Source organism: Seriola lalandi, unplaced genomic scaffold (genome assembly GCF_002814215.2).
Source record: "Seriola lalandi dorsalis isolate HSWRI2012SDOR001 ecotype SW California unplaced genomic scaffold, Sedor1 jcf7180002054469, whole genome shotgun sequence".
NCBI lineage: Eukaryota > Metazoa > Chordata > Actinopteri > Carangiformes > Carangidae > Seriola > Seriola lalandi.
The window spans coordinates 1,250,690-1,269,561 of NW_019525022.1; positions in this window are offsets into that span (position 1 = coordinate 1,250,690).

Here is an 18,872-nt window from a genome sequence, read left to right on the forward strand (position 1 = left end):
GCCTCTTTCAAGCATGCACTGTATGTAATTCCTAAAAGCTCTGTCAATTTAATATGCTGGTGTCAAGTTTGAGTTTGAGCAGCCTGACTCAGCCTAATCAGGACTTGGTAACATTTCTCCAACATTTTCTACACATGCTCAATTGAAGGCACAGAAGTCACATTGCTTACAAAGTTGTGGACAAGATTAAAACGCACTTTATCATAGACGGTATGTATGACATTATTATCCACACGAGCAGTGTGGCTCTAGGGCAAGTTTCTCTGTGTTGTTTTGGAAGGTCGATCCACCAGACTGAAATATTTCAACAACCACTGGATGGATATGCCAGGATGTGTCCTAATGACTGTGGTGATCCGCTGACTTTTTCTGTGGCACCAATACGAGGTTGACATTTGGAGCGTCTTAACAAATGTCTCAACAACTATTAGATGGACTGCCGCGCAATTTGGTACAAACATTAATTTCCACCTCAGGAAGTATAGTAATTAAGTTTGGTGAGCCCATAACTTTTTCTTCTAGCACCATGATCAGGTCATTTTAATTTCTGCTTTGATTTATGACAAAATTAATGTCAAACTGATGACATCCCCATATCAGCTTCAGCTTTCTTTGGTGTTAAGTGCTAAATGTTAGTATGCTTACATGCTAAGCTAAGGTGGTAAACATGGTACCTGCATTATGCCTGACAGCAGCATGTTAACGTTGTCATTGTGGGTATGTTAGCGTGCTGTTTTATCGTCATGGAACTTTTCCACACCAGAGACCTGTGTGACATCCAGAAGGCCACAACTTTACCAGATAGATGAACCCACATTATAGATTCCAGGCCAAACAGGAGCTTCAGTTTCAGGTTGACTTTAAACAATCATTTGATTATTTGTCCTGAACTCATCCTACCTTCCTCTCTTCCTTTTCCTCCTCCTGTCATTATTTCCCTCTAATTGTCACTCCTCTTTTATTCTCTTAAATATTATTCTTCCTGCCATTTCCTCCTGTTCTTTCCCTCCCCTCTCTGCCATGTGCGGATCTTTGTTTGGAGAGGATGACAATATATATTCTTTTTTTTTTATTTTTGACAGTATTTCGACAGGGAGAATGATGGGTACGGCGCCACTCACTATAAAGAGCAGAGGAGGCAGAGAGAGGCAGGATTTCAAACCAAGCCCTTTTATAATTTAATAGTTGTGTTAGTGAAGTGTGAGCTGGTTTGATGAATGCCACTGCTACACAAAAACACAATTGACACGTCATTGTGTCCATAATGAGAAGAATAACACTTGAGCTGAAAGAAGTGCAAAGCTTGTTCATGCATGAGGCTTTACAATGCTTTCTCTCACACATCATGTCTGAATATGAAGATAAAAAGGTGGGCATCAGGCTGGAGAGTGGGAGAACCACAATGTAAAGACATTTGTCTGCATGAGGAAGAAAGAGAATGGTAGTTATGTCTTGTCGTATGAAGCTACTGTATTGTATCCTCAAATCTGGTTGGGAGGCGTCCTGGATGTGAAGGGAGGACAGGAGTACTGTAAAGAATTCGTGTCAGTGTCAGTGAGCGCAGATCTGCACAAAGTCACTCACTCTGGGATTAGGAAACTGAGAAATAAAGATGACGTCTGAGTGAACCCATAAAACAAAGAGTGTGTGTGTGTGTCAGATAGAGAAAGATGAATCAAACTGTGCTTTTGTTTGATCTAAACACCTTTTGCTTTTGACAAAGCTATAACAGTATATCTGTTTTAAGTGACCTCATCTCATGTTGATGGAGAGCTGTTTGCACTCTGGGAGAATGGAGAGAAGTTAGATGGGGTAGATGGAGAGGAATAAATTTAGCATTACTCATCCTTTGATGCCTTCGACTTTCCATCTCTGGGTTGCATTGCCTTCTCTGATGTCATGCTTCTTTGCGTCTCATTTGCATCCATTCACGTCCCATTTGTCTCTTTTGACTCCTCTCTCAGGTTTGCAGGCGTCCCGTGTCCTTGGATTTTCTTTTTTATTACCTCATTTCATCATATTTCCTCTCTCCCTCTTCCTCCCTCTTCTTTTGGTGTTTTCCTCTCCTTTGTGAGATTGTTATTGCAGATCCGTCAATACTCACAAGGTGTGGCTGAGGCCTCGAGAGCTTTAATCTCCATAATTAACTCAGTGCCTCATTCTCTACCATAATGTGTGTTTGTGAGAAGAACATATTACTTTCTTTATTTTGGATATGCGTCAGCAGTGTCACATTAAAACGCTTTGCCCGGGCTTTATTGGGAAACCAGTGTTCACTTAGCATATTGATTCAGCAGTTGAATCTTGACACACCACGCCTGGCGCTTTTTTTTAATAATGTATTGTAACGTCTAGGCAGTCTCCATTGTGGCTGTGTCGGACACCGCCGGTGTGTGTGTGTGTGTGGGCGTGCGTGCTGTAGTGTGTGTGACTGTGTGCATAACTGTCAGGAGCTAAGTGCTTTTAAGTTCATCATGCTGTGTGGCGTTTGGAGAGAACAATACGCGTGTATTAGACTCTCTTGTTAAGCCTTCCTGGGAACAAACAAAGGCAACAATAGAGCACTTGTTGAGTCTTTTTCTCCCTTGCAGCTCTAACACAGTTACATAAAATTCCACATTGCTCTTTTCGCAGGATATTGATGGACTGTGTGTCTTTTTTTCTTTTCTTTTTTTTTTTTTATGAGAGCAGCTCTGCGTGAATGTGTTGGTGTTTGTTTGCTGGTGTGTGCACGTATGGGTGCTCTGGATTTAACCCCTGTTGTTCATTAAAGGGGGATGCATGTGACATTTATAAAGAGCTTAACTTCTTAACAAGCAGCTACACTCAGACTCTCTGCCTCATGAATTATTATTCCTTATGGATCGAAGGAAGTCTGTGAAAAAGCAATACAGCAGAAACGCCGTATTACACCATTTAGACTTGATACATTTACGCCTAATCTATGAGACTGTTTAATGTGAGACTTGTCCCATAAATAACTATCAATACTTCTGTTCATTGCAATTATTATTACTGAGAGTGTTTCTTGTCAGCAGGCTACCTTTGCCAAAGCAATCTACGAGGCAGAAAAGGACAATCTGTCACTCTGCGTTACAGCTCAGCCTCCTGAGATTCAGCGAAACGAGCACAGTGTCCTAAAATGCAAATATGCACTTGATCCCCCCCAAAAAAATAGAGAGAATACTTTTTCCCCTCCTTGAAAGTATTACATGAAGGAGACACATCTATAAACAGGCTACAGTTTGACATTGAAACAATGCGAGGGGAAGTTTGGGTTGTGGTGTTGAAATAGTGGATGGTCACAAACAATCAAGTCCTACACAAAACTAAAATAGATGTCTTACCATAATGACAGTTTTAGCTGTTGCTGTCATTTACTGTATTTTTGAGTTTTAAACAAAACGTTTTTTTAGATTGTGCTGGACCGTTAGGGGTATGGTATGTTTCAAAGCGCTTGTTGGATTGTCTCATGTTGTTTAAAATCTGATCTCACTGAAACCTCAAGTCTCCATTGGAATCTCAGTGAAATGTTGGTGCATTCAACATATTGATTAAAGCATGAAGGGCATTGTCTATTGGTCAATGCAAGTGGGCTGGGGGGTATAATTTACAGCCCAGTCTTAATCTGGTTACATTTAGCCATGAATACACTTCCAGCCGGCTGCACACCAGACGAGCTTTAATCAACATCATTTACTAAAAATAGACTCTCAAACTGTTTGTTGTCATCATTACAGTCAGGTGCAGGTACAATAATTTGCAGCTTTCTCAGGGTTTGCACAGCAGTTGTTACAATCAGTCATTGAGTATTTAAACAGTTTACCTACCTCAGATTCACCGTTATTTAAAACTGAATGTGACCAGTGCAACCTACTGTAACTTGGGACCATGAGAAAGTCAACCTAGCTTCCCTCAGATCAGACTAATAGCAGCTGGACCTGTGCCCTTTTCAAATGAAATCTTGTAGACTCTACAGTATTTCTCTTGTTTCATTTCTTATTTTGCCGGAGACTAAACTGCTCTTAGCTACAGAGCTGACATTTTTGGAAAGGTGACTCAAAAGAATCTGAATTGATTCAATGCGGCTGGACAGCCTGAAAGAATTGAGTTAGTTAAAAGAATCAGCCCTCCCAGCACTTAGACACTCACTCACACACAGACTCACACAGAAACACACACAGACTCACACACAAACCACTCTGAGCACAGTCCTAAAGGTGCACGGATAAAAGATGTAAGACGTTTCCTGCATATCTAATGTAGAAATAATGTTAAAATATGAAAGTCTCCAGGGGAGGCTGTGTCTCATCTTAAAGGCTTGATGTTGTGGGAGACTTTTCTGTTGTTCAGTCTACTTATTTTATGATACCTTATCAATAACATCACTAAAGAATTTGGTGAGTTTAAACATGCCATATGTCATTGTCACATCATCTGTTATGGTTGAAAGTAAATATGATTCTGCCCTGAGAGTGGTCAATGGAGGAATTAATGATCATTTAGGATGGACATTAAATATCGTCCCATGTCTGAGCAGGAGATACAAACAGAGATGTGTCCCACGAAGCCTGAGGTGACTTTACCCATTTCATCTCACATTTACACTGATGCTTCAAGGGTAATCTCCATGCCAACCCCTCTCTGTCTGTCTCTGCGTTTCTATTTTTCTCTCAGGCTCTCTCTCCTCCTCCCTTCTCTCTGTTCCTGCCTCAGATCAATGGGCTGGATGACTAGAGTAAATCTTAATGGTCAGGGTGTGTGTGACAAAGTTTGGATGTTTGTGTGTTTGTGTGTGTGTGTGTGTGTGTGTGTGTGTGTGTGTGTGTGTGTGTGTGTGTGTCTCTAGTGCAGGTGAAGTATTGCTCACTCAGCACTGTCCTGCCCCTTGGGCACCACCACACGCCTGCCTGCCTGCCTCCTGTCCAGCCACAATCAATTTCACAGTCCCACACACCCACACACATAGTCACTCGCAAGAATACGCACACAGACATATACAGATACACAAACACAGAAAGACGACTGTATTTGGGAAATCTGGTTATAAGATCATAGAAAACTATTTTAACCTATGAAAACAATCTGTTAGAAAGGACTAAAATTGCAGGTTTCTGACTGATTTGATCAACTGCGGTCAGATAATGTTATTTGAATCGTTTGAACTAGAAGTTTTAACTTGAAATGAATACAGTTGTACATACTGTATTTACATTGAATTACTCCTACAGCAAAGTGTGAGATTATTCTATAAGAGCAGCTCCAGAGTGATCACATGATTAATCATATCCATAAAAAGAGACACACCTACATCTTTTTATTTATTAAAAAAAAATCCTTACAAGTTGCTGTTAGTGAGGTTAAAAGCATATATGATTTTAATTTCAAAGATTAGACTATAATAGATTTATAATATGTAACTCTATAAATTGGGATTAAATGATATGAAATGACTGAAAACAGAAAAGAACTTCTGCTGCTGGTACATCAGAAGAAAACAGATGTTAAGGAGCAAAAGTTGTTGAAACCATTGATTCTCCTTTTCTTATCATAAGAGCTCTATTAAGACCAATTTAGTTTTGAACTGTGCGTGTTGTAGATATTTTTGGAAGGATCTATTTGCTTTTGTAATGATGTGTTTAATGTTTTGATGGTTATTCCAGCAGGATGTTAACACTGCAGACCTTTCCATGAAGCTAGAACTATTACCATGAAAAGTTTGTGGTTACTCAGTTTGGAAAGTAGAGCCAACTCTAGGAAGTGTCCCGGTGTTTCCAAACTTCTCCTATTTCACAATTATTTAGTTAACTGTGCTCCTGGGAGCGCTCACAACTTTAGTAATGTTTTTATACCCTACTGATAGTTGCTTCGACTTCCCTGGTTTGGTTTTTGTCCTGGATTGTGGGATCTTATATAGACAGATGTGTGCCCTCCTAAACTGTGCCAGTCAGTGCAGATGGACTCCAATCAAGTTCTAGACACATCTCAGGCAAAATGAAAGCAAACAGGATGCATCCGACCACAACTGAGAGTGCCGCAAAGGGTTTGAATGCTTCTGTAAATGTGATTTCAGTTTTTGATTTTTCATGAATTTGCAAAAAATTTCCAAAAACATATTTTTACATTGATGGTTAACAATGACAATTATATCCATTAAAAAATGAAGCCATTGTATCATATCAGTGCCATTTTAGCAAGGCTCTAAGTAACCAACACATTAGATTTCATCTTATTCTTTGTATTCTTTTGGCCCTGTGGATCCCTTCTGACTTCAAGTGTGAAAATGAGCAAACTTGCATTGAAAGTGACAAGTGTTCGAGTCGGGGTCATGATACACAGTCAGGTTTCAGCAAACACTGATGAATTCCACAGTTAACATTTGATTTTCTAGTGTTTGCTCAAGAGAGTGTGCGAGTGTGTGCGGCGAGCCAGCTGCAGCGTGATTACCACATTTCATGTTTCCTGCCCGTAATTGTAGACTGTGTCTGTGCATATCTATATTGGTCTGTGAGTGCACTCAGCGTGGGCCCTCGCTCCAATCAGTCTATGATTTCAGCGTAGACAGATCTTCGTCACATGTAAGTGAAAAAGAGCCTGATGAACTGTAAATCTGCTTCATCCTCAGGAAGAGAGAAGTAGAGAGGGAGAGACCCCACTGTGCTTATATGGCATGGGCCAGGTGGTGTGAGTGAGTGCAAAGTGAGATGAGTCGAAAGGCGGTGTGTGTATGTGTGTATGAGGTGGGGTGGGGGCGACATTCAGCAGGCACCTGGCGCTGACAGGCTCTCATTGAAACTGCGATCCAATTCAGATTCAGCCCCCCTATGCTGCTTTTGAAGGGCCTTGTGACAGCTCATTCCCTCTCTCCTCTCCTCTCCTCTCCTCTCCTCTCCTCCTCTCCTCTCCTCTCCTCTCCTCTCTTCTCTTCTCCTCTCCTCTCCTCTCCTCTCCTCTCCTCTCCTCTCCTCTCCTCTATGGGGGTCCCATCATTACCTGCTGATTACAGAGCTGTCATTCCTTGCATCTGACAAGCTTGCTGATTGGCATGCGTGTGTGTGTGTGTGTGTGGGTGTGTGTGTGTGTGTGTGTGTGTGTGCACGTGCACTTTTGTGCTCATGTGGTTTGCTCATGCCCATGTGCGTAGCCCTTCTTGCGTGCATGCTTTCTTGACTCTTATGCATGTGTGTTGGCGGCATCGGTGTGGGCACCTGTGCGTGCGTGGAAGTGTATGGATGCACCTAGGCCTTGCTTTGATTATGATTGCAGTGTGAATGAGTGCTGGTGCTCTGGAAGAGGAGGGGAAAGAAGAGTGAAAGTGAAGCGTTTGTTCTTGAAAGCAACCTCTGGGAGAAGCAGCGTGACTGAACACTTGCACTGTGATGTCTGGTTTTTCTGTTTGTACATGTTTTTCACACCAGTATTGCATAATGAATTATAAATAGACTGTTTTGCTGTTTAATTACTGTACATGTGTTGTTCATGCAGCATGAAGCATGTTGATTTTGACAGATTTCCACCAACTGATTGTCAAAATAGTTTCACTTGTCACTTGTAATGCAGACGTCCGTTACAACACACTGCAGAGTAGGCTTTAGAAATCATTTATAATTATTATTGTTGAATACTCACAGGGACTCTACTATATTTGTGTAGATATGACTTATTAGTGAATGAATAGTAACAGAGAGATGTAAATGGTGTACAGCAAGTGGAGATACAAAGGTTGAATGTAAATGCAGCATTAGGTATCTGGGTCTGCACACATACCCAGGTCGGTAATGTGTGTCACAGCAAGGTCATTAAAAAGTGCCAGTGAAGGGAAGTGGCCTGATTGGCTGTTTGACCTTTAAAGGGTAATTGCCACTTTTAAAAACTAATAAAGAGTCTGAGATTCTGAAAGGAAGCCAAACCCATTTTACTGGAAACAATAACCCCAAACAATAAAAGTATGTTTCTCCATAAAAACATGGAGCGAGTTATTGGGAAATGGCTCTTAAAAGGAATCAAAGTGAAAACTGCAGATTTTTTTTTATTCCTCTCTGTGTCCCCTTACCTTTAGCTCATATAAAGTCAACCTCCTGGATGCTGAAACCTGCACTATTCTTATTAATAGCAGGGGTTGCTGCATTTTGTAAAAGTTAACCCTTTCATGCTTTACGCTGTCTTAAAAAGACTCTGTCTTCAAAGCCTAATATCCAATTTTTCTGTCTTCTAAAAAGGGAATGGGAGATTTAAGTAAAAAACTTTATGACAGCTTTACTGGCTCCAAGTTAAAAGGTGCCCTCTATTCAGCTAGCATGAAAGACTGACTTTGAACAGCAGCATTTTGGAATATAGATAGTTTTCACCACCCAGACCATTGTTGCTTCAAAGCCTCCTGAGTTCCTCTTTGGCTGTCCAGCCTTAGAAATGCTTCCTTGTAAAAGAGGAATAAAAATGGAACGATATGAGATTGGAACCAGGGATGAAGACGGCCCGAAACCAGGAGTCCAAATGAGACATGGGAAAGGGATACAGGAAGAGAAGACTGAGAGAGAAATGAATGATATACGCTAGAGGACTTGAGGGCACTGAACTGCAGAAGACCGTAGAGTCTTGGAGAGACGACACAAAAAAGAAGACAACCTGAAAGCACAAAAAAGCTAAGAAGATGCAGACAGGTGAGAAGACACCGGAGCAGACAGGATAATAGTTGAATTGTCGAGCTTCGGTGAGCAAGGACAGATAAGGACAAAAGAAAGCTGAGAGGGTTTAAGAATAAGATCAAAATGTCCACATCAAAATTTAAACCATCTAAAACTATAGACGTTCATGCAGGAGAGAAACCAGACTGCTTGAATCTGTGGCTTTTGCAGAGTGCTGGGTGACAGTACGATCTCCATGGCTGGTGAATGTGCCAGTGCAATAATTACCACCTAAGTGCTTCTCCTTAAATGTGCCCATGACAAACATCATCACCACTGACACTACCATCACCAGAGTGAGTAGCAGGCTTCCTGTGGTGGTGATTCAACATCATTAGTGAACATGACTGGCTGAGGGCATTAGAGATGCAACATTACACCACACCATGCCGGGTACTAATGACCTGGAAAACTAGATACCATCTCTTCACTTGCCATCCTTCACCCACCGAATTCTGTGGAAAAACCTGGCTGGTAAAAAAAAAAAAAAAAAAAGAAAAAGACAAGCGAGAAGTGCTCTGTATAGATGTTCAGCGGTTTTTGCATTTATATGTGTGTGTGTGCACAAGTGCTTGAAACAGATAGAAAAGAATAAAAAGGCAGAAAACATAACTAATACTTTGGTAGTAAAGTAATCCATAGATGCATTCAGTCTTCAGCTTTTTCATCTGGCTGTATGTTTGCTCTAAGCTCACATTTCGTTATCTCATCCATCCTCCTCAATCATAATCCATCACACACAGGTAGTCTCCCACTGAGGCTTTGTGAGCAATAGGAAGAGTTAGCTTGCTATCTGCTAGCGCTATCTCTAAAGTTGCTCCTCCCCTCCACTAGATGCAACCTCTGTGAAATTGGGGAGATGGTGGGAAATCCCATTTTCAAAAAGACATCACAGCGAGGGCTCACTTATCTGTGAGGACCGATATGGCAAAGGCATTCGAGTGTTCGTGTCCGTGCGCTTGTGTGAGTGCGTCTGGCTGAGTTTGAGAGTACTTTATAATATTCAAATGCGCCAACCCGCACCAAAGACCACTCGCCTGTGTTTGCATGAGTGCGTGCGCCTGTGTGCTCGAGCGCATGCATGTGTGCACAGGAGCATGCCTTAGACGCCCACAGTAAGCACTCCCACATCAAGGCTATCATCATCTCACCTCCTGCTATTATCACCACTTCTGACAGCCCACTCCCAGCTAAATTAATTTCCCCCTCATTCCAAATGTTCGGCCTCCCTCCCTCCTTCAGATCGCTCCCTCCTGCCATCACCACCCTGACCAAAGCATTTCTCTGGCATTTGTCCTCATCTTCTTCCCTCTTTTTTGTTCCTTTTTTTTCCCCCTGTGTCTGACAATGCAAGGAAAAGCTAGTTTTCTACTCAATTTTTTTTTTCATTTATACCTCCTGAGAGGTTACTGTGCCTCGCTGAGATGTGTCTGTTGGTCTCTCTGGATGAGGGGAACGTCCAGCAGCTACTGTTAGACTCTGGATACAGAGTAAAAAAAAGAAAAAGAAAAAAGAAGCAGGAATAGAGAGAAAGATTGGAAGGGAAGCAGTGATTGTTTGGGAACCATTTGGTTGTACTGGCTTTGCAGAAACCCATTTGCACATCATTTCCATTATAAGCATTAGACAAAGACATGGATGGTGACTACGCGGTGGCTCGAGCTTCTTTAATTTACGTTTCTTTGGAATAGCTTTTCATTTCTGTCACATGCCTTTTCCAGTCACTTATGACTCTTACACATGTGATTCTTAAATAAAAATTAAGTCAGACATGGCTACGAAATGGAATCCAGCTCAGACAATTAGATGCACCATCTGCCTCGTCTTCCCCCAGTCCCCTGTGTGACAGAAGTAAATACCAGCCAAGTTACTTAAGCAAATGCCACCGACCCACTGGTTTGTATTTGGACTGATCGGCTGAATAATAATAAGGTTTAATTTGCTAGTATGTACAAGTGAAGAAAGACTCCGTCATTAGGTAATGTTTGACGAGAAGGGTGGAGGGAATCGTATGCTTGATTAAGCTGGGCCATATGCTCCAGTCACAGCAGAGGACCCAAAAAACTACCAAAACACATCAACAGCCCTGAATCACAATGAAGATGCGCTCATTTGCCTTCTGCTCACAGTGAATCCACTGGAACACAAGAGGTCTGTCACCTTCTCTCTTTCCCTCTATACGTGGGCTCTATTTTTGCACTAGCACCTAGTGCAAGCAAAATAACATTTCCCTGAGGTGGAGCAACGCTTGTCTTTATATGTGTTCTTTTCATATTTTGGTGACTCATCTGTTGTGCACCAAATCGGGAGAAGAAACAGCGTAAAGGCGTGTGCTAGACACTCACTGCAATTCTTTTGTTGGGGTTGACCAAGATTTGTGCAAACCACCGCATGCCTGCTTGGAGCTGTTCAACAGGCTACAGCACAAGGTGCAATCATGTTTTACGGACAGGGGTCAGGTAGGAAGGCTCCTCTTTGTGAAGAATAGAAAGTGGTGGTTGCATGATTCATGTAACAATGATTGACAGTAGAGAAATGTGTAATGCTAAGAGGACCGTGGCAGCTAAGATATAAGAGATGTAAATGTTAAATCTCAACCTGAGCAAAGTTCAAATTCCACATTTTCCTGCACTATAGAAACTGTTTCTGAACAAAAACACAGAAAAAGAAACACACACAAAAAAAAAGGAGCGAAAAATCCAGATTTAAAGTAGAGTGAATCACTATGTTTTGATTTTTTTTTTGAAGATCACAAGAGAGCCCAACCTCTCTAATGGCACTTTGGAATATATTCCGAAGAATGTTGGTGCACTGGAAGAAAACTCTTGAGGATTTAGTCTTAGTTTATGGGATAATGAGGACGCCTGCCTGCTGAGATCTTAAAGCACTTGGAAAAAAACCTACGAGATTTTAAGGTTTGTCACAAGTGTTTATTAGAATCTAGTAAAAGTTGCTGCAGTGATTTCACCAAGCTCATGTTTTCTTTTAAAAACATATCAACATCATGAAATAGCTTTAAATGTAGAAAATCGTTTGATCCTGATTTGATCGCCCGTGAATGACAACATACCCTCTGATAATGTATTCCCCCTGATCCAACCCTCCTGTGTTGTCTTGTTTCATTCTGTGCATTCATTACTGTCCCTCTATTGACTCATTGACTCCTTACATCCTTCTTAATCTCTCAATTTCTCCTACCTTCATGCGGTTTATGTATCTCCTTCCCACCTTGTGCATTGCTGTACTTCCTTGCTCTTTGACATTTTTTCCCTCTTCTCTGGCTCCAACTCATCTCTCTGTCAGCTCCCTCTCTCCCTCCCCCCATCGCAGCATGCTGAACTGGGATGAATTAACCTTTCTGAGGAACAATGCCATTACAAGCATGGCTGCATCCCACCATGCATGTATGTGTGTCTGCCTGTGTGTGTATGTGAGACGCAGCGACTCAGACGCAGACTCTTCCTGGGGGAAAACACGGATGCAGCCTTTTGTTTTTGCTCTTGTTTCAGATTACAGTTTGTTTTATTAATGCTATGGTAATCTCGTTTCCCCTCCTTCTCTGGTCCCTGTGCCTCTTGAAATGTGGGGGGAAAAGCTCAGAGGACACCCATTGATCTAAGCGGCTCCAGAGACCTCATGCCACTCAGCCAGTTTCTACCGTGTCAATCTTTCATGAATGCTGCTGGAGGAAAGTGGCCGTTGGGGATCCACAACAGACAATATCCTTAAAACAAAGGGCTGGAGCCACCGGCGGAATGGCCAGGCCCTTGTGTGGCTCTGTGGCCAACTTGTTTTTCATTATACGCTTATTTACACTCCTGTTTTTCACTTGGATGACTGATTGACACAAAAAGCCCGAAGCTAAACATGCTGCAGGATAATACAGGTGGAAAAAAAAAAAAAATGTTCTTGCTGTACTCATCGTGAAATAATTTGCTGCAAATATCAATCAATTTCTGAACATTTTTCATGCTTCACTGTGAAGAAGCTTAAACACAAACTAATATTTTTTTTAACTTTTTGATTCATATGATTCATCAGTCGTCTTTACAATGTAGAGGGTGTTTTAATATTGATTACCAGTCTGACCTGCAGATTATTCATATCCGTACGTACACCCATGCGTGCACGCAGAGATGCACATATGTACGTCAAAAACCAATTGCCCGCACAAACTGAGCACGAACAAATTTGCACATGCATACATTAAACAAATCCTTTTTCTTATTTGCCTCTCTCTCTCCACTTCTATCTTTTCCTCTACGAGTCTCTCCGTCTAGTCCTCATTTCCCTTCACCTGCAGGAGACAGCCTATGAAATATTAATTACGATGCACTATCAAGACTATGTGCTTAGCCTACTGAGAAGCCCTGTGCATGTGTGTGTGCGTATGTGTGTCTTTCTTGGGGCTTGTCTTCTGCCTGCTAATGACCACTGTTTTCGAGACCTCTTGCCCTCTTTCTCTCTACTCTTGTCCGTCTCTCCCCTTTTTTGTCCCTCTCACCTCTAATCTTTTGCTTCAGCCTCCTGTCCCCCCCCCTCCCGCACTCCTTTACTCTCCTCCTCTGCCTCACAACCCCAGATGCAAGTTTAAACAACTAGCCTTGAGCGCCGCTGACACCTCATCAATGCAAATTGAATCTCCTCCAACTCTCCGTCTCTCTCATTTCTTAGCCGTCTTTCTCTTTTCACTTCCTTTTAGAGATTATGTGGTAATGAGGGTGTCCTGCTTGTACAGCGAACCCTACCTAACCTGAATTTCTTTTGCTCTCAAGTTTGTGGTCTCTCTTCTTTGCTCTCACATGCTGTCGCTCTCTCGTGCTGTCCCCTCCCTCTCACTACCTTCTGTTTCATTAATAGGAGTGTGTGTGTGTGTGTGTTTGTGTGTGTGTGTGTGTGTGTTGGAGCCAGAGATGACCTGTGTGTTGATGTGAACAGAGGGATAATGAGACCTGTGTGCTTCAACCGGTGTCTGCTCTGGTGTCTTTACAAACCATTGTGCACTTTTACATGGCTCAAGGTTTCAGCTTGGAATGAGGCAAATTCTGAAAACACACATATAAACAAGCAGCTAAAATTAGCTGTGATTGGAAAAAGCCAATTTATATTGCTATAATTGAAACATCCGTACATTTGCATATCCAGATTTTAATTGGCTGTTTTTGCTAATGGTACTGACACTCCTACTTGAAGATGTGACAAGTTGACGTACGTGATGCAAAAACATGCGGTGTGTGAAGTGCTTGCCGTTCCGGCAAGTGAGTGAAGTTCTTGGTTTAAACAGTCTTCCTCTTTGTCTTTGTCTTTTAATTTGTTTTTCAAAATAGCAGAAGATGTTCTTCATGAAGGCTCTAATAACAGAAGGACCGTTTACAGAGGGGTGTTTTTTCTCCTCTCTGATTGCCTCATTCAAACTTGTGGAAAACCATTTCGCACCATAACCCTGCCTTCCATTACTGCCTCTTTTGTTTGTTTTTTTTTACATACAAATATACATGACATTCACGAAGCCACTGAAAAAATGCCCAGATGTTAAGTGTTTTTGAGTGCAGACAGAAGTAAATGCTCTTTTTCAGTTATACTCTATTATCATGCATTTGAATTCTGAACAAGAGGCCGGCCCAGCGTGGTAGAAAATGTCACCTGTCACATTTGATGATAATTGTACCAAGATGAAGGGAGTGGAGGCAGAGGCTCTACTAAGCTATTCTGCTCTTATCTTCAATGTGGCTGCATTAGGAATGCACATGTAAGATGAAGGATTTCGCAATTGGCCCCCCACATAGAAAATGAAACCGCAACTTGATGTGTGCTCTTGGTTGGGAGGAGGTTGGCGCGCTGCATTGGGCCTGAAAGAGAGAGGAAAGAATGATAAGCAAATGTGCAGAGTGTACGTGTGTGTCTGTGTCTGTCTGTGTGTTTCACAGACCGATCCATGTTGCCCTTTCAGTATGGAGCCAAAGATTCCCAGGGTGCTCAGGGGTCGACTCACGGTCACTGTGAAAGACAAATCCTAAGAAGTGTGTGTGTGTGTGTGTAAAACGTTCGGTTAATTCAGGTCATAACCAGCCACGGAGAAGCTGTCGCAACACAAATTGCAAAATGAAAAATATCTCTTTAGATATTAATGCGTGTCTGTGTATGAGTGTGTGAGCATATATAGTACGTCCTCGCTCCCAGACCTTCCTGTTCCTTTCTTTTAATACACCATAATAAATCGACACATACTGTAAATTCTCAAAGTTTAGATCTGGGTTAAAAATCAAGAATCGTGTCTGACTGTGCTCGCGCTGTTATTTATTTATTCGTAGTCAGTTACAGCTAATTCACCAAGCTAACCTCTGGCTGATCGCCTCTGGGTTGATTTGTGTGTAAACTGCATATTTCTCTGAGGGAAGTTGAGTATGGGTGTCTGCGCATGTACAAGATTACATAGGTTCACACACGTCCACATTCACATTCATTGCAGGCAGCGACTAACCCGCCTAGCCGCATCTACATTAAGCGGTCCCTCAGAGGGCTCTTAACCTGCTGTCTCTAGGCACTTAATGTTGGATTCAACATCTTAGACAGGACAGGCTGGTGTAATTATAACACTCACCTTGTTGTTGTCAAGCTCCTACATGGTGAGGGGACAGGAAAGCAGTCAGAGGTTAAAGTGGGTGCTTACGATTCATGGCGCTTTTCCTGTACGGCAGATATACGGTACATGACTTCTCTCCGCCCTTTAGATTTAAATTGAATCAGGTTTTCTGAGACATAAAAGCTAAAAGCTCAGTTCGATGTTTTTCTAAATTCAAAATCACTACAGTATTTGCTCATTCGAGTGGTATTGAGGGGAGAAGCTGAAAAAGATGGTACGGTTCCATAACGGTTTATGTTAAGCCACACAGACACACACATATACACTCTTACAATCTGAAATCTAGCCACAGACGCGTCGCTTCTAAAATGAATCTTTGCACAAGGTCATGTTGAATTGATCTTTTTGAAAAGCTCAAGTTACACTTTAAACTCTTTCACATTCTGATGACGATTTTCAAATACATGGAGATGTTTCCTTGCTGCTACAATTGAGTCATTTTATATCAAGTATTACTTTATCATCTAACTCCCATTGGCATATTCTTACTGTCACAATCTCATGGACTTATTGTCTTACATGATTGTAATTGAAGTATTGTACATAGTTTTTTTTTTTTTTTAAGAATCCTGTATCATTGTATTATGAACATGTACTCAAACTGGACTGCCTGGATCAGTAGCAACATGCCCACACCAAGGCAGCCTCTTGATGTGCTATTTCGGTGGGACTCAGCAGGGGCTCTGTTGGACTGGCACAGAGTTGGCCCGGTGATGGGCAGCCCTGGAGCAATTCCCCACTATTACCACTGTACTGAGACGGAGAGAATTACACAGGTGGTTGTTAGGTTGTAAACGATGCAGGGAGTTGTGTGTGTGTGTGTGTGTTTGTTGTCTCTATGTGTTTACACTTGGACCCGGCAATTGACAAGAGTGAAGTCAATACTGACCCAGTTAGAGACGGAGGGAGAGAGATCTCTTACGGTTACACTGTTTTTACCATGGTTCCTTTCTCAGCTCAAAATATAAAAGTGCCACGCACACGCACTCCAAAATGCACACACACTTATTACACTCTTACTTCATGTTTAAGTCATGAGGCTCCGCTGCTCTTTTGCCAACTCAATAGACACACTGCTGCCAAACCCACTTCACCCTCCACCCCCACCATCACCACCACCACCGTCCACAACCCACTACACTGCTTTTTTCTTTTTTTTTTTGGAGTAGACACAAGCCACAAACTTCTGTGAGTTTTTCTGTATTTGTGTTTTCAGTGTATTTGACTTAATAAAAGCTGTCAGATAATATTAAAATGTATGGTGTGTATGGTCTGTATGCATTCCCAAGCAGAGAGCCTGCAGCCATTCGTCGTTCATACTTCATACAAAGATTTACCTGTTTGTATTAAAGACATGTATTTCCGACAAGCCTTGGGAGCGTTAACTATAAGTGCTTAAAATAGATTGTTTGGTTTGCATTAACAGCAACTTCAAGGTTCCCCCGTGGAGTTTTAGATCTCTAGCAGTGCTATGGAGCTGTTTTCTTATGAGTTGATTCCCCTTTTGTTTATCTCTTGCACAAGCACAAGGACGCACAGGCACATGTGCACACGCAGGTTACACAATACGCACAGTACTGCCAACAGTGTCACATTATTCCTCTGATCAACAGGTGGTGATGATGTGCCAAGAAATGCTGCACTGTGCTCCTGGGAGGAGGAAGGAAATGACATGTTTGGAAGACCTGGTGGATATACACAGTGTGTTTCAATGAGTAACACTGAATAACTTCTGTTAGAAAATTCCCCTTTAATACAGCTCAGATACAATGGTAAACAGTGAACAGTGAGGCTGATCTAAACACCAAAGCTGAATTACATGCACCAATGGTTTAGTATGAGCCCTTGATGCATGTAAGGCAATTTGAATCCAGCACGAGAATGGGTGACCCTGACATTAACACTGAAAGCTAATAGAGAGGTAATTAGTGAATGTAAATACATTGAATGGCTGTTGCTGAAAGAAAATCCGACCTGAACTAGTATCCAAAAACATGATCTGATTTCTCGAAAATCAAATGAATTGTAACTTTACAGTAATCATAGATAAAAAAAAACAAAAAAAAACGTTTGCTGCCATGTCAAACTTTTTAGATGTTGAGTGTGAGTATGGCGTTATCACAACAGATGTGAACTTTTGCCAAAACTCTGAAAATTAGACTTTAGTTGTAATAAACTGGAATTAATTTTTAAGTTTAATACCATTCCATATTAAATGTGGGATTGAGAGAAGACCTTATAAAAAATGAAATTGAAATGTCTTGCTATTGTTCTGACCTTTTGCCTCACCATGGAACGACAGACAGATTAATCATGCAAATAGACCAAAAACTCAGGGGAAGTAACAAACACAAACAATACACTTTGTAGCTGAGTTTATGGAGGGCCAGATAAGCAAAATCAATGTCGGCCAATTATTCTTGCTGCTCTAAGTGATTAGCTGTGCATCTGCGCGCCCCTCTCTGCGTTTGTTTATACGATGAGCTCTTCTGATAGTTTTATACTGAACTGTGTCTGCATAAAGTGACCATCAGTGTTCCTCATGCTCCCCTGGGACTTGATGAAGGAGCTTTGGTGGAGTTTTTTTTTACTGCCCGCTTGATGAAGTGTCTGTGGTTGTGGTGTAAAGGCCTATATGGTAACAAGCAATCAGGGTAATGATTCCTCTGATGTGGGCATATCAGGGCCGGCCTCTAGTACTGTGACAGGAGCTTAACACCTTGCAAGAATGGCTTCGTCATTCAAGCTTTTTCAAGGGCAAGTGTCCATTAGCACTTCTGTTATGCTTTCATAGCGGAGCAGATATTTGATAAGAGCCAGGTCTTATGGTGGTTTAGCACAATAACCCGGTTGTTAGTGGGAAGTCAGTGGTCGGTGGTGCTCGATGTTTGTGTGCATGAGAGTTAAAGTTCTTTTTTTTTTTTTTTTTTTTTTTATGCTGAGAGGTGTATAAAAGTTAACGCATGCATCTTATTTTGCAGCTGTTTGCAGAGAGAGATTAAAGGCAGGAGGAATAGGAGCAAAACATACAAATGAATCAGGGTCATCCCTCTTGCGCTCTTTTTGCTCGGGGTGATTCATGAGTCGGAACACCTCAAATCGGGGCTCCATATTTAATAACCTTGACCACCTCTCCTTTTCTCCCTCCCCTCCAGCATTAGCCCACATCCAATCCCTCTAATGTTCAGTGAATAACCGCTTTTACGGCTAGTTCAGGTGTGATACAGTGTAGGAGGCGGAGAAGGCTAGACCAGGAGGCCAGGCGATGAGGCAGGCAGGAGGAAGACTCTCATGAATAATGGATGGGAACAGAGGGGCCGTGTTAGGCTTGAATATGAATGGCCTCCCCTGCAGTCACCTGGCTTGATCGTGGGCTTATACTTACACTTCAGAGATGTGCTCTGAATGTTAACTCCCTCTTTTCTAGTTGGAGCCCATTACTCTGACTCTGATAACTTATTATAGGTCACTTGCTGAGGAAGACTTCTGCTAGTTGTCTAATTGTTCTGCAGAAAAATGGCCCCTGTGACTGATAAAATATTATA